Source organism: Doryrhamphus excisus, chromosome 15 (genome assembly GCF_030265055.1).
Source record: "Doryrhamphus excisus isolate RoL2022-K1 chromosome 15, RoL_Dexc_1.0, whole genome shotgun sequence".
NCBI classification, from domain to species: Eukaryota; Metazoa; Chordata; class Actinopteri; order Syngnathiformes; family Syngnathidae; genus Doryrhamphus; species Doryrhamphus excisus.
In genome coordinates this window covers 17099537-17115255 of record NC_080480.1, presented here as the reverse complement: position 1 = coordinate 17115255, position 15719 = coordinate 17099537, and the positions used below count along the sequence as shown (strand labels likewise).

The window sequence follows — 15719 nt, the reverse complement described above, 5'->3', positions numbered from 1 at the left end:
GGTCTGCGCTAACCACTCGACCACCGTGCCGCCCCATTTCCAGACATACTATAATGCTAAAAACAAACCAACGTTGACTTCATTTTCCTGATAATAAATACTGAAAACATCATTATCATCGTTTTTTTATATATATATTTTTTAACAGAACTTCAGTTTATTTCCAAATTGAATACCACAACCAGTCTGAAAGCTGGGTTCTTCAACCATTGGTTGCTTCCATGGCTTCCCACCAGCTAACACCTGCACCTTGTAAAAGTCAAATAAGCGCAATGAATTGAAGTGAAGCGTGCCTAGCGTCGCTCCACAATCACATCTCATGTCCTATTAAGGTAAGTGTGCGTGGCAGTGAAAAGGTCGCTACAAGCCCTCCGAGGACGTGAATCCGACTCCTCTGGAAGGGAAAGCGTGATTAAAATCTCCCCCCTCCCACTTTGTTCCGCCCGCTATTCTAATCGCATAGTTTCCGACGTCGTAAATGTCCAATGCGGCCGAGAAGATCTGCATTTGATAGATTAGCATTAGCGGTGCGAAGCTTTCAACTGCTGCGGGGGTCGATGCCCGGCCGCCCGCCCGCGGGGAGCAGCCGAGAAGTTTTAACTGTAAGAAACGGGAGAAACCACGCAGCTGCCGGGCTGAGACGCTTGCCAGACATCGTCTCTATCTCGAAAGACGCACCTTGCATTTTACTGAAAATAATCCCAAAGCGGCGATCCGACCCGCGACGTCCCGATGGAGTGCAGCTGTGTCGGCGCTGCAGCAGGTGGACGCCAATTAGCCTGCGAGGAACGTCCACCTGACCCCGGGTGACCTCCCTTTTTAAAGGGCCCCCCGCTATAAAAAGTTACTTTTAGATGAAGCTGTAACAGTCCCCAATGTGTCCCCACAGAGCCTGTTTATGAGCACCTAACCTGAGAAATATGCACCCCCGCCCCCACCCAAATCCGCCCCCCCCATTTTTGGAGGCAAGTTATCGTCGCTCACCTTTTTAAAGTCTGACATCATGAAGGAAAAAGTTATTTTGGACGTGACGAGATGCAGCCACCCCGCCTACCAGTTTGTAAAAAAAAAAAAAAAAAAAACAGGCTTCACTACACATCTTAAAATCTGCCACCCCTCAGTCGATTACAGAGGTAGCAACTTGAAGTTTGATTTAGTTTTTCTTTAGCCAACCCGCCAAACTGTCTTAAGTGAATTTTTCAGATGCATTGATTTGTGGTGGCCTGCCACAGTTACATTGGACCGCCACAGAAAAAAGTCTTGGTGTCGATTTTGCTCACAAAATTCCTTATTTTAAATTTTTTGTTATATTTTTATAGTTGGCGTATTGAAAACCTTTTTACAACATTCAAAATAGTTTTCAACAGAGCCCTCTGGAAATGAAATAGCAACCCTATATTCACCTTTACATTGTTATTATCCAATATAGCGAACATATTGGGTAGACATAAGGTCATACAGTATGTTAGCATTGGGAGCATCAGATTGTCACTGACTACTTCCCGTGGTGGCTAATTAGCTTAATTTAGGTCAAAACTATTTGCATAAAAAAATATTTTTAAATTAATAGTAGGCCAGAGGCTACCCCAAAACAGATTTATTTTGAAAAACCGTGATGGAGTGTGTATCCTATGTCAAAAATGGATCAAGTTTTCGAATAGCAACAAAACCAAACACGTCTGATTAGCATTAAGCTACAGACGCTAGCGTGCGTCTGGGCTGCTTCCTGTAGCTGAAAGGCAAATATCATCCATCATGCTAATGTGTAGACGTCAGAGGTTGCTACTGTGGGTTTAGCGCGCTAGACGACCTTGGTGAGCTGCTCAGCCGCGTCTCGTTAGCGCCATTAATCCCGTCTCGTGTGTCCGCCGATGCCGTGCTGATTTACCGCGGCGACTCCAACCAATGTCCTTGCAGGTCAAGGAGCCGCTGCGTTTTCCTGTGTGAATGAATGAAGGTCTTTTAGTGGGGTGCTCACTTTTGTCCCGCTTCCTGTCTATAGTTTTAGATGTATCAACATGGACGTTCTTGAAGAATCTTTGTGTATTTTGTTGCTTTTAGTCCAAAAGAAATGAGGATCTTGATGAGTTTCAGCTGTTCAGACCCAAAACCGGATCCTGCCAGTTTTCGGTCATTTCTTTCCAGACACGCGTTTTGGATTTAATTCCATCAAGCAAGCTGTGGCGGCCATTATGCGGCTGTCAAATAAATATTTTATGATGATGAGATGGCTTATCTAAGTGGCTTTGCACTCTTGATAGTACAAGATGCACCGCCTCTTAAATGTTTAATATGTAGACGGCGTTTCACGGGGAAGGTTACACACAGGTGCTCCTGTTTGAGGCCGTAAAAGACGGAGCTGACAGCTGCGTCCATTCTGGCCGCCGCCGCCGCTGCCGTCCACTCGCTGACCCCGCTCGCCAGCGCCTCCATTAGCCGGAGCACGGCGTAATTTCATTACATCAGCGCTAATTGCGTTCAACGCATCCCAGCATGCACGGATGATGCGGGGCTGGTGCAGTGGGGTGGGGGGGGTGGGCTTTTATTATAAAACAGATGCCGTCGTCCACGCCGCCGCGCTTCCTGTGGCGCCGTGAGGCTGAGTGCAACGTGCAGGCGTCTGCAGTAAAGAGGAGAACATCTCGAAATGTTTCTGTAGCGACGTGAACTCATCGCATCATGCTAGGTTAGCTTGGTCACTGAAGAAAACCAAACGACTGCACTCATCAGATGCATTGATTTGTGGCGGCCTGCCACAGTTACATTGTACCGCCACAGAAACATGTCTTGGTATCTTATTTTTTTTCGATTTTGCTCATAATCACATTATAATAGGACTTGTTACACCTCTGTCGTCCAGTACGAAAAATGTTTGACCCCCCACCCCCCCCCCGCCCCCCCGGTTCGTGATGATCCCCAAGATCTTTGGGGAATACTCTGTGGTCTATGAGACAGAAGTAGTAACTTCCTGGAATATGTGTGTCCAATTATATCTGGTGTAAAAGGAAGAAACAATAACATCATATCAATAGTAAAATATGGTGGCGGTAGTGTGATGGTCTGAGGCTGTTTTGTTGTTTTTTTTATATATATTTTTTTTTATTTTATAGTTGTTTTTCCCCCCTTAATAGTATGGATTTATGCTATTATGATTTTAGTTAATGGTGTTAATTTTGCTCACAATCATATTATAATAGGACTTGTTACACCTCCGTCTATTTGATGGCTTACTCCAACGTTCAGTGCGAAAAATGTTTGCCCCCCGCCCCCCCGGATCTTGATGATCCCCAAGACCTTTGGGGAATACTCTGTGGTCTACTATGAGACAGAAGTAGTAACTTCCTGGAAGGTGTGTGTCCAATTATATCTGGTTTAAAAGGAAGAAACAATAACATCATATCAACAGTAAAATATGGTGGCGGTAGTGTGATGGTCTGGGGCTGTTTTGCTGTTTTCATATATATTTTTTTATTTTATAGTTGTTTTTCCCCCCTTAATAGTATGGATTTGTGCTATTATGATTTTAGTTAATGATTTTAACTTTATTCACGTGAAAATATTGCTGTTTTTTTCCGCCATTTTCTTGTTTTGTACTTTCAAAATGTGCCACGTGACACAAAAAAGCAAACTAAAAAATGTTAAGGGTTAAATTAAGGGTAGAAAATACCCTTAATACCGTTCACTGGAGTAGTAAAATGCTATTTGTTGACAAGTTTATGAACTTTTTATCAACGCATGCTTGTAGTTACAAGCGGCGCCGCAGTCTTCCAATCATATGGAGTTTTATTGTGCTGCCATTTCCTATCAGCATAAATATTCATAGGTTCATCACCCCAGCACTTTTTTATCTGTGGATGCTGCAGTGGGAAATGTGTTTATCATCGACATTTATGACCGCGGATTTGATGTAAGGCTGAATGATGATGCTATGCGCCAAAAGCCTCGTCTCCCGCAGTCGGAGACGGCACAAATCACCAGGAGTTTAGGCGGGAAAAAGTAGGACAAATTGCCTCTGCAGCCGGTTTTCCTAAGTCACTTCCATTTCCGCATTAGACCCGATTTTAAGAAGACACCTTTTTTTAAAAGCTTTTTTTTTTTTTTTCTCCTTTCCAGCATTTTTGACGTTTTTTTCCCGCAGCCCGATTGGTCTCCGAGTGCCAGTTTAACTCCGAGCATAAAACCTGTGAGTGTTTATGTTGCCGTTGCTCCTGCACAGCTGCTGCAACGCCGCGCTAATGGCTCCCAATAAACTGAAGCTCACACAAACAAGACCCAGGAGTGCTGTGGAGCAAAAAGACCCATTGATCCACGTTAAGACCAAACGGGGTGCCGGTCTCAATAAGATGATGGATACGGCGTCGTGAAAGATGGCCGCCGTGTCCACGTGGGCAGACGACCAGGACAGCGTTCGTTTTTTTTTAAGCTTTGGCTTCCCTTGCATATTAATTTGCAACTTCATCCTTTTTTCATAAATCTCCAGGAAGAAAGCTCGGAGTCGTGGCCTGGTTTTCCGAAGCGTTTGGCATCAACAAGCCAAAGACAGACAAAACACTGTCTGTGCAGCCTGCGGTCAGATGGGCTGCAATTTCAGGAAAATGACTCATTATGGATGATAATAATAATATCATAGTACTGTAATATGCTCATCTGTTTTGTGGCGCTTGCATAATCGGTCCTTTTTAGCGAAACGGAAGCAAGAAACATTGAAAGCAAACTAAATATGTTTTAGAAATACTTTTTTTTTTTAAATTTAGCATTGTCATAAGCAAAATGGCGCTGTCTACAAGTTTTCGGATGGGCGGGGTCGCACCCGCTGCTGGTTGAAAAGACCAAAATAAGTCGCTAGATTTGTCGCTAGTTGCTTTTTCTACTACTGTACATCTTCTTCTTTGGTAGACCGAGTGCATATGAGGCATCACTGCTATATGCTACATTCACAGGTAGTCCCGTTATAGTGTGTTTAATAGATGGGATGCCCCCACGTCAATAAATGTATAGAAAAAAACATTTTTCACGGTTACAAAAAAAACATTAACATAACATTACCGACCACCTAACGACCGCTGTAGAATACTACATATCCCAGTGTCTTTGAATGCATCTTTTGAATGAATATTCAACCACCAAACAGCATGATTTATTCATATAATAGAAAAAAATGAGTATGGGATGAGGGCTGCACGGCGGTCCAGTGGTTAGCGCGCAGACCTCACAGTCAGGAGACCAGGGTTCAATTCCACCCTCAGCCATCTCTGTGTGGAGTTTGCATGTTTTTTCCGGGTACTCCGGTTTCCTCCCGCATTCCAAAAAAACATGCTAGGTTAATTAGCCACTCCAAATTGTCAATAGGTATGAATGTGAGTGTGAATGGTTGTTTGTCTATATGTGCCCTGTGATTGGCTGGCCACCAGTCCAGGGTGTACCCCGCCTCTCTCGCCTGAAGACAGCTGGGATAGGCTCTAGCACCCCCCCCCCCCCCCCGCGACCCTTGTGAGGATAAGCGGTAGAAAATGAATGAGTATGGGATGACTATTTTTTTTTCTGTTGCTATTATTGTTTTGATGGTAAAGCGCCGCCATCATGGCTCAATTGCGTGGACTTTAACGAGCATAACGAGCCACTCGTTTGGGACAGGTGTGCTGGTACGGGTCTCGGTCCAAGTACTCATAAGTTCCGATACGATGAAAGCGATCTCCAGGATCAGACGGTCATGCACGTCGTATGCTAAGAGCTTGTTTTTAGCGGCCTCATCATTTCTTGGTAGAGGTTAGCTATTACTTTTAGTGTATGGATTTCAAAATAAAGGCGTTTTTCTGCAGGATTGTGTACAGAAAAGTCACAGTGGTGCATTTCTTACAGATGAAAATTTGTTAGCATTCACACGGAATTAATCCTGCGCCCTCGTACAACAAAATCCTTTGCCGAGTCTTGAGGGTTCTTCACGGCCTGTCTTCAAGTTAATAGTTGAGGTGCTTTGGGTTCTGGCTCCTGCTAGCCAGCCTGACTGAGCACCTCTCAGGGCTCCAGTGGCACCGGAGTTAAAAAATAGAGCGAAGATGGATGGCAGAGGCTAACATCTTCAGGCAGATGTGTTGATAAGGCCTCCCAAGGAAGGTGGGAAATTCACAAGTGTGTGGGATTCAAGAACATTCTCCCCTCCTGCTCACCTCGCCATCCCATCATGTGCTCTTGGTAAACCCCAGCATCTGTCAGACCTCCTCGCTCCAAACCTTGATTGATGATTCCATCTGGGAGTCAAACACGCTCGCGGCGTCCCCTCCGTCACGCTGCGACTCCGCATTGTATTCCAAGCGTCCGTGACGTTACCTCCAAACGTTACCTGAGATCTCCTCGTCAGCCGTCAGCGGGCGGTGAACAGCCTGGTGATTTCTGGCCCCGCTAACAGCTTGTAATTACTTTCAAACGCACGTCAACTTCTCAACACCGCCCACGTCTTCGCCGCTGCTGAAGCGGTGGACCTCTGATTGATGACTCGGAATTCGGCTCGGCTTCTTTGGGGCGATCATCTCCAGTTTGCAGGCATCCTCCCGCAAACTTGACATCGACGGAGTAAACACAGCAAAACAATTGTATTTTATTTGTTGACATGTTGCGTATGTAAACATACAGCATGTCAATCTGGTGACAAAGATGACTCAACATGTGCTGTTTTTCCAAAACAAGCAGATTTGTGCTCCATCCTGTGCGGGCCTGGATCCCAGATGCGGAGCCATAAGGCTGATAAACAGTCTCTCAGAACAGAGCCAACAACCAGCTTTGGTTTGAGCCGGCAACATGAGAACCTGTTCTTCTAAAACGGACGGAGGAAGAATAGTCCAGACCTTGAGAGGTGGAAACAAGAACCAAAACCAACACGAAAAAGACTAAAACCAGGAAGCGGTGAAATGAGAACACCCAGTTAGCATTAGCCAAGGTGACACCTTTACACCTGTACCTTTTTGAGGCGTGCTGTATCTCGAATCCCTGACTTTACAAGAAGCCACTGGTTCTAGTCGGTGTTCGAATAGCAGCATTTTGGACCAGCTGGAGAGTTTTCAACGTTAAATGTTGTAGTCGGCGTTCGAGTCGCAGCATTTTGGACCAGCTGGAGAGTTTTCAACCTTGGATGTTCTTGATAGAAATGTTCTAGTCGGCGTTCGAGTAGCAGCATTTTGGACCAGCTGGAGAGTTTTCAACCTTGGATGTTCTTGATAGAAATGTTCTAGTCGGCGTTCGAGTCGCAGCATTTTGGACCAGCTGGAGAGTTTTCAACCTTGGATGTTCTTGATAGAAATGTTCTAGTCGGCGTTCGAGTAGCAGCATTTTGGACCAGCTGGAGAGTTTTCAACGTTGGATGTTCTTGATAAAAATGTTCTAGTTGGTGTTCGAGTCGCAGCATTTTGGACCAGCTGGAGAGTTTTCAACGTTGGATGTTCTTGATAGAAATGTTCTAGTCGGCGTTCGAGTAGCAGCATTTTGGACCAGCTGGAGAGTTTTCAACGTTAAATGTTCTAGTCGGCGTTCGAGTCGCAGCATTTTGGACCAACTGGAGAGTTTTCAACATATGGTGTTCTTGATAGAAATGTTCTAGTCGGCGTTCGAGTCGCAGCATTTTGGACCAACTGGAGAGTTTTCAACATTGAATGTTCTTGATAGAAATGTTCTAGTCGGCGTTCGAGTCGCAGCATTTTGGACCAGCTGGAGAGTTTTCAACGTTGGATGTTCTTGATAGAAATGTTCAAGTCGGCGTACGAGTCGCAGCATTTTGGACCAGCTGGAGAGTTTTCAACGTTGGATGTTCTTGATAGAAATGTTCCAGTTGGTGTTCGAGTTGCAGCATTTTGGACCAGCTGGAAAGTTGTCAACGTTGGATGTTCTGGATAGAAATGTTCTAGTCGGCGTTCGAGTCGCAGCATTTTGGACCAGCTGGAGAGTTTTCAAAATAGGATGTTCTTGATAGAAATGTTCTAGTTGGCGTTCGAGTCGCAGCATTTTGGACCAGCTGGAGAGTTTTCAACGTTGAATGTTATTGATAGAAATGCTCAAGTCAGCGTTTGAGTAGCAGCATTTTGGACCAGCTGGAGAGTTTTCAACGTTGGATGTTCTTGATAGAAATGTTCTAGTCGGCGTTCGAGTCGCAGCATTTTTTTTAACTGCTGGAGAGTTTTCAACATTGGATGTTCTTGATAGAAATGTTCTAGTCGGCGTTCGAGTCACAGCATTTTGGAGTGGTACGAGAGTTTTCAACGTTGGATGTTCTTGATAGAAATGTTCTAGTCGACGTTCGAGTTGCAGCATTCTGGACCGTGTGGATGGATGTTGGAGCCAGCCATTGGCGTCAGACGCTTCACGGACTGAACTTTTATTCATGTCTGAGTACCTTAACTCTTTTTACGATGTCCAGGTTGAACGTAGGCAACCTCACATTTCAGACTGCAGTAGATGGGATACCTACCAGACGTACGCAGGAAGCCTGACTCGTATTTGGGGAAAAAATGCAGCGTGAACATAGCCTATGAGGGTTTTCTTAAAGCCAAAGTACCCAAGTTCCGCCGTGTGCGGTGTCTGGTCGTAATGGATCCCACCGCTGGTTTAATCACCACTTTGTGTCATTAAGAAGAGTCAGCAAACGGCGAGCGCTCATCAGAGGATTGGCGTGTAGAGCGAGTGAGTTATGAAATGCAGCCACGTCTCGGCAAACAATAAAAAGGCAGCGTGGTTTTGTCCCAAAGTAATTATCCATTAGTTGTGTCCCGTGCAGGAGACTCTAAAATGCTTATGTGGGATTTTTGGCTTTTGCTGAAAGACATAATGGCCTCCGGTCAGCAAAATTGATATGACGAAGTAGGAATCAAGAGCACCTTCCATGCTGATCAACACGCATGCTATGCAACATACATGTCGTTAGGCTCTTTCATGTGTGTGTTGCTGCACCAAACGAGCCTCATATTGGTAACATTTGTGGTTCTGCTCCGGTTCTAATGAGGTCAGCGGTGCACATGTGGAGCGAGCACATGTGGAGCGAGCACATGTTCCTTTTTTTTTTTTTTTTTTGGGACAGTTTGCAAAAGTGCAGAAACACTCTTCTTGGCAGGGGAAACTATTAGTGACAAAGCGGGGAGGAACTTAGCTGTTGGTTAAACACCATAAATGACTTGCTAGCTGGGGACGGGGGGGTGGGGGCGGGGACGGGGGGGACTGCAAACATTCGACTTTCATTTCTCTGCATCGGAAGATGAAAACTCTGAAGCAAAGCACATTCCAGATGTCTGCCTTTCAGAACCTTTCATTGTCGGATCAATCCAATGGGGGGGGGGGGGGGGGGGTGGTGGTGGTGGTTTAGCCGCTATATTTGCTCACAACACCAGGGTATAAACTAAACCCCCATAAGCCTTTGTTAGCATTTGATGGATAAACTGTTTAACTAAACAATGGGCAAAAGCGGTGGTAGTCATTAAGTTTCTCAAAAGAGACAACAAACTGGGATGCCACAGGGATCAACGCTGGGAACGCTACAATTTCGCTACACCGCAATCACATAGGAATACAGTTAAAGTATTGTTGTTTTTTTTGTGTTAGGCAACATGGCTTAAAATCCATATTGTGATATACATACAGTAATCCCTCGTTTATCACTGTAGTATGATTCCTTATTTCTAAATATCTTTTCAACTGTATCAGACCCCTCTAGTCACTTTTACGCTCCTATTGTGGTGTCAGCGCATGAAAACCTGCAATAAAAGCCTGCTGTTCCAGCTGTCACATCTGGTGCTTGTGTGTCTCAAACATTACTAGTGGCCGGTGTAGAATACTACCTATGATTGCTATGTTTTTGAATGCATCTTCTGAATGCTTTATTTGTATTTTTTTTTGTCAAGTCCCAGTTTTTGTTTTTCCTTTGTTTACTGTTTGGTGCTCTTAATTTGGGTTTCTGTTTCCTGTTTTTGGATTAATATTTGTAATTATTAGGTCATACTTAGCCCCAAAACTGCGTGATTTATTGAGGCTACGGTATTTTCTGTGGCATACATTTTTTGGCGAAGCATTTCAAAACGTACCGTGCTAGCTATAGCATGCTACATTACATAGAATGGCAACCTCTATCGTGTACGTGATTGATATGTTTTATTTGGCCCATTCCCGTTGGGTATCGTTGGCAGGTTAATGGAAATCATGTCTTAATGGTGCGGCGGACAATTAAAACGGTTTTTATTTTCATTGACAGTGTCCTGCTGTGCTTCCCTCCGACGCTTGCCAATCAACCGTGGTCCCTGTGGACGCGTGGACGCCATTGTTGTCCCTGAGCCCGCTGGGCCCTGACCCCCAGGCCGCCGTACTAATGGACTGACTAAGAGGTAGGAAAATGGATGGTGTTGCGTTTGGATGATGTTGCGGTGCTTTTGGTCCCCCCCATGCTATAAATGCTAATACATGCTAAGCCTACTTGACACAGGATCCCAGTTTGAGACCAGGTTATGTAACATATAGCATTTTTAATGTGGTGGACGGAGCTTGAAAGTGAAAGTGGTTCGCAGTCGTGGTCCTCAGAGTCCGGTCCCCCACATGTTCCACATCTTTGAAATGAACACATCACCGTCGGTCATCTGCTTCTGCTTTAGAAGCACTCGAGCGCTGGAACCGTGCCGCCGACATGACAGGCATGAATCACCAGGAATGTACCCATGTGAGGACTCGTAATGTCCGACATTAAAGCTTCCTGTTATCCTATTTCGGAGCAATTATACTCGCATTCTAACAGCGACGGCTAGCTTTGCTTTTTCGCTAAAAAGAAAAACTTCTGTAGCTGCCTAGCTGACTTTTAAGATGTGTAGCGAAGCCATTTTTATGTAACCTCAGCTATTTAGCTGAGAAGGAAGTGCTAACATACTAGTTTTCCCGTGTATGTGTGACACGGAACGCTGAAAGGGTGTTGAATAGCTTGAACGTGGAGTTTGTGTAGCCAAGGCGTCCCTCAGGGCTCTCAACTCAGCTGCTAAATGCTAAACGTTTGGAAGATATTTTGGGATACAAGAGGCTCAAGTTTCCACGGAAACCCACACAAAAGTACTTTTCTGTGTTCCTGCGAGTTTCCGGAGCGATCGGGTCGCTGTGATAAATTAAAGCACGTGTGATTGATGACGTTCACGCAGCTGGACGCCATCCTCTCCGTTTTTTTTTCTTCCTCCAGCTCATGTTCTCCATCACTTCACTCATTTTACACCCCAAAATGAATCTTTGGATATAACTGAAGCAATGTGACGATAAAAGATAAAAGAAAAAAAAATGTCCTGGGGTCAAAAGGCTTGGGACAACAATGAAAAATAATAATAATAATAATAATACTGACACAGTTTTTCTGGCTCCAATATATCGCCATGTTCATGCGTGTCATGGACACACAATGTGAGCGGTGATGGACTTTCATGTGGTTCCAACCTGGGGGGGGTTGCAGGTTGTAACACGTACGCCGTCTCTCTCTCGAACCGGACCAAACATCTGCTAGCAGGTATGGGTGTTGTTGCCAGGGCAATAAGCAGATGAGGGGGTGTATTTGCTGTCAAAATGTTGAGATGATGTAGTGGTTATAAGTGGGGGGGGGGGGGGGGGGGGGGTCGGCATCCACTCAGAAATGAAAAAAAAAAAACGAGAAATTAAAATCCATAGGATGAAAATCCATAGGATGAAAATCATGCTGTAATAAAATGTAGCACGAGGGATGCAAAAAAGCAACTGGCTTGTTTTCGCTCTTCTCAACGAGCAGCAGGGGCCACTTTGGGAGCCTCCCCCATCTAAAATGTTATTTCTGTTTTTTTTTGTTTTTTTTTACATGATTTTTAAATTCCCCAACAACTGTATCATGGTTGGAGCTCTGCAGGTGTCCACGTCACCTAGCATCTCCAGGCTAGCTCATTTGTCACTGCTCACCTCAATAAACAGCATCCAAAAAAACGAAGCTAGGCTTGTGTTACGTCTCGCTGAGGCCCCAATCGTAGCAGAAATGACGCCATATAGTCCATGCTTTCATAATGAAAGCCACGTTTCCTCGCATGTCAGCTCCCCCGGTCTCCATGTTGTCACTAATGGAGAAGCAAATACGCTTCCATGCTCCGTGGAGCTGCCATGTTGACGAGGACCTGCTGCGTATCATCACTCGCTCACGTTCGATAAGCGGCTAGCTAGGTTGGAGTGCGCGGGGCTGGCTGACACATTGATGAAGTGAGCGTGGAGGATCGGCAGAGGCGGACCGGATTACACGACGACGGACGTCTTGCTTCGGGACTTGATGCTGATGAGAAGTACTTGGGTTCTTTCCGTCCTCCGAGCTGAGCAGTAGTTTGTCAACGATGTCCTTTCACGCTTGCACACCTGAAGGAAGACGAGCTTGGACATCCAGGCTTAGCCGCCTGGAGATCCACAGGAGTCGCTCATGCAAGATCAGACTCCAATATTCCAGTCTCTTCCTAGACTATGAAGTTTTAAGGAAATCATCTGACCTCTAAATGTTGTATTTTTGTGTTAAACCATGCCAACGTTTTAGATAATAATTTTTGGTAATTTGGAAGTGAGCCGTGAAAGTTTTGGATGTTCTCTGAACGCTCGGTTTCAGAGTGTTTTTTTACGGCTGGCTCCTTGTGATGTCACAGTAAGCCACGCTTCCTTATATGGGCGCTCTCGGGCACAAGCTGTACAAGCTGAGTGTGACCAATCACAGTGTAGTGGGCGTGCCCGGAAACGGGATGTGGGTGGAATCAAATCAAATGAACAGTTTTGGAAATATATCTGGAATAGGTGCGGATTACGGAAGATCTGGAAGCTTTCTGTGCTGGTTATTGTGTGTAGCTGCTCTATAGGAGTCCACAATGCAAAAAAGGGCAGAAAATTAGCATAATAGGATTAGGATATGATTATTTAAACTTCATTCTGGCCACTCCATATTTGAATCATATCTGAAAATAATAATGGATGTATGGAGTCATGGAAAAAAATATAATAATAATAATAATAATAATGTATAATTATGACAAAAATAGCTAATAAAAGTTTTGATATCTCGCAGCTTCCATGGTTGCCATGGTGATTAACTTAGCCCTTGCACCGAGCTCAGTTTCACGTCTTTTGCGATGCAATGGCGGGCTTCCAGGAACCCAGACCCGTAACTGCGTGCGTTGAATTCCAGTGGTAGTTAGCAGCCGAGTGCTACGCCGCCGCATCGCGCCGAGAGCTGTTTCTAATATTTTGGTGGCCAAAATCGGCTCGGTTCTTGGAGAAGAAAGCCATTTGGACGTCCACCATGTGAGGTCTGGAGCGACGCGACACGTGTTTCTCATTTGCGTTGCGGTCTGGACGCTGGATTCTTTCTCAGCCTTGGATTTGATTTGCATTTGCTGTGCTCTTATTTAAAAAAAAAAACAAACAAAAAAAAACAAATAGCATCCTGCCAAGAGAACATGGGAAAGAAAAACTGCGAATACAACATTTTCATAGCGGGAACGCAACAGTCGTATGAGACAGCGACCCAGACGCTGGCTGTGCAACAACCTCTTATTTTATTCTACATCATTTCATCAGCACACTTGTCGTTTTTTTTTTTTTTTTTTAACGTTTTTGTTTAGAGTCAACTTTTGTCTTTTATATCAACTCTAAGAAATTCACATTTACACAAAGCATTTTACATTAGTAGCAAGTACACCCCCCCCACCCCACCCCAACCCGTTTGGGATTAATAACCATGAGAGACAATCGTAGCACACTTCTGGCGTAGTCACGTGACCCCGGGTCATGTGATTAATTGGCTTTCCATGTGAGTTTGGTAAAGTAAAACGCAAAGAATAGAATATAGCTATGATGTGTTTATTCTGTGGCGTCCCCCTTGACTGACCCCCCCCCCCCCCTTGTTTATAGTTGCCCATATTTGAACTTTGATGAACTAGCAGCTCTGCCAGTAAAATAACACAATTGCAGGTCTTTATTCCAGCACAATATTCCACTATTTTTGGGGGGGTTGCTGGAGGAAAGACCAAAAATTCCCTCATTTTTCCAGAATATTTGGCTTATTTTGGAATTCCACGGGTGACAGGTATGCTCTTGGCTTTCATGATGTAAACAAAATGTTGGTTAGAAAAGCTGGCAAAAAGAGTCAAAAAAAAAAAAGCGAGGTTTTCAGGCACTGTGGTGTGCAATGGTCGACTAAGCTTGGAACAACGAAAACAGGCAAGATGGCCAAGCCTGGAAACGAGCAGATGAGCGTCCTTATTGCCTGGTTTGGTGTAGCTCAGTCCGTGGGGCAGAGGTGTCCAAAGTGCCACCCGAGGGCCGCTTTTTAGCCCACGTCTTATTTGAATTGGCCCTCGGTATATTCTTTGTTACATTCGTTAACAATGACATATTAGTACATATTACGCTCGTTTGCTTTGTCACTGATAGATAACATGGATGTGGATGAGATGTGGATTCCCATGGAAGTTTGCATGGGGGCGGGGGGCGGGGGCCAAGGGAGATGCCGATCGATTTTGGAGCAGATCCGTATTAAATTGTGAATTCAAAACTCATACTTTTTAACGCAGAATGCCGGCCTTCAATTAGCAAAGATGTCAGTGATGAATATGAAGAACCGTTTGGACACTATCCCCTTTCACACAGCCTGTAAGCCGCCATTTTTCCCCACCCCTTTGTCCAAGTCACGGTTGTGTATCAACAGCTGCGACGCAGAATGCACGGACCAAATGATGCCGCAAATATTCTGTCGTTGAAAGCTGAGTTTGAGCGGTAACAGAGGCGGGACGGCATCTGTGTAAAAGGGAAGGGCGCGAGTCGAACAATTCTCTGTTGTGTTGAAAATAATGGTCATAGTCATATGCGTCTAACAAGCTGATTGCACAGTCGCGAGGTAAAATGCACAGCTATTTTGCGATGCCGTCTGTGTGAAAGGGACTCCTGAACGCAACAATTTCTTGTTGTGTTGAAAATAATGATTACCGTCATATGCTAACGAGCTGATGGCACGTTTCACAGTGTGAAAGTCACACGGTCGCGAAGTGAAATGCACAGCTATTTTGCGGGGACGTCTGTGTGAAAGGGGCTCCTGAACGCAACAATTCTCTGTTGTGTTGAAAATAATGGTCACCGTCATATGCGTCTAACAAGCTGATGGTGTGTACCGCGGTGTGAAAGTGCACACGATGGCGAGGTAAAATGTACAGCTATTTTGCAGGGATGTCTGTGTGAAAGGGGCTCCTGAACGCAACAATTCTCTGTTGTGTTGAAAATAATGGTTACCGTCATATGCTAACGAGCTGACGGCATGGTCTTGAGATAAAATGCACAGCTATTTTGCGGGGACGTCTGTGTGAAAGGGGCTCCTGAACGCAACAATTCTCTGTTGTGTTGAAAATAATGGTTACAGTCATATGCTAACGACCTGATGGCATGATTGCGAGGTAAAATGCACAGCTATTTTGCGGGGCCGTCTGTGTGAAAGGGGCTCCTGAACGCAACAATTCTCTGTTGTGTTGAAAATAATGGTTACAGTCATATGCTAACGACCTGATGGCATGGTTGCGAGATAAAATGCACAGCTATTTTGCCGGGACGTCTGTGTGAAAGGGGCACCTGAACGCAGCTTAAGGAGCACCAGAAGGAGACATTCACACGCAGATGGTTTATATGAAGCGATGCTTTTGTTGAGCGGTCAGTGGATAATTTTTTTTTTTTTTTTTTTG

At 44.9% G+C, this 15719-nt stretch overlaps 1 long non-coding RNA gene across 13 annotated transcripts in view; it reads left to right on the top strand.

Annotated features, from left to right (window-relative positions):
• LOC131103740 (uncharacterized) overlaps window positions 1-15719 on the top strand; it is a 204716-nt gene that overhangs the window by 161047 nt on the left and 27950 nt on the right. For all 13 annotated transcript variants that reach the window (XR_009119665.1, XR_009119660.1, XR_009119657.1 and 10 more), the window contains one exon: window positions 10226-10355. This is a non-coding gene — a long non-coding RNA (uncharacterized LOC131103740). The remainder of the gene's footprint in view (window positions 1-10225; window positions 10356-15719) is intronic.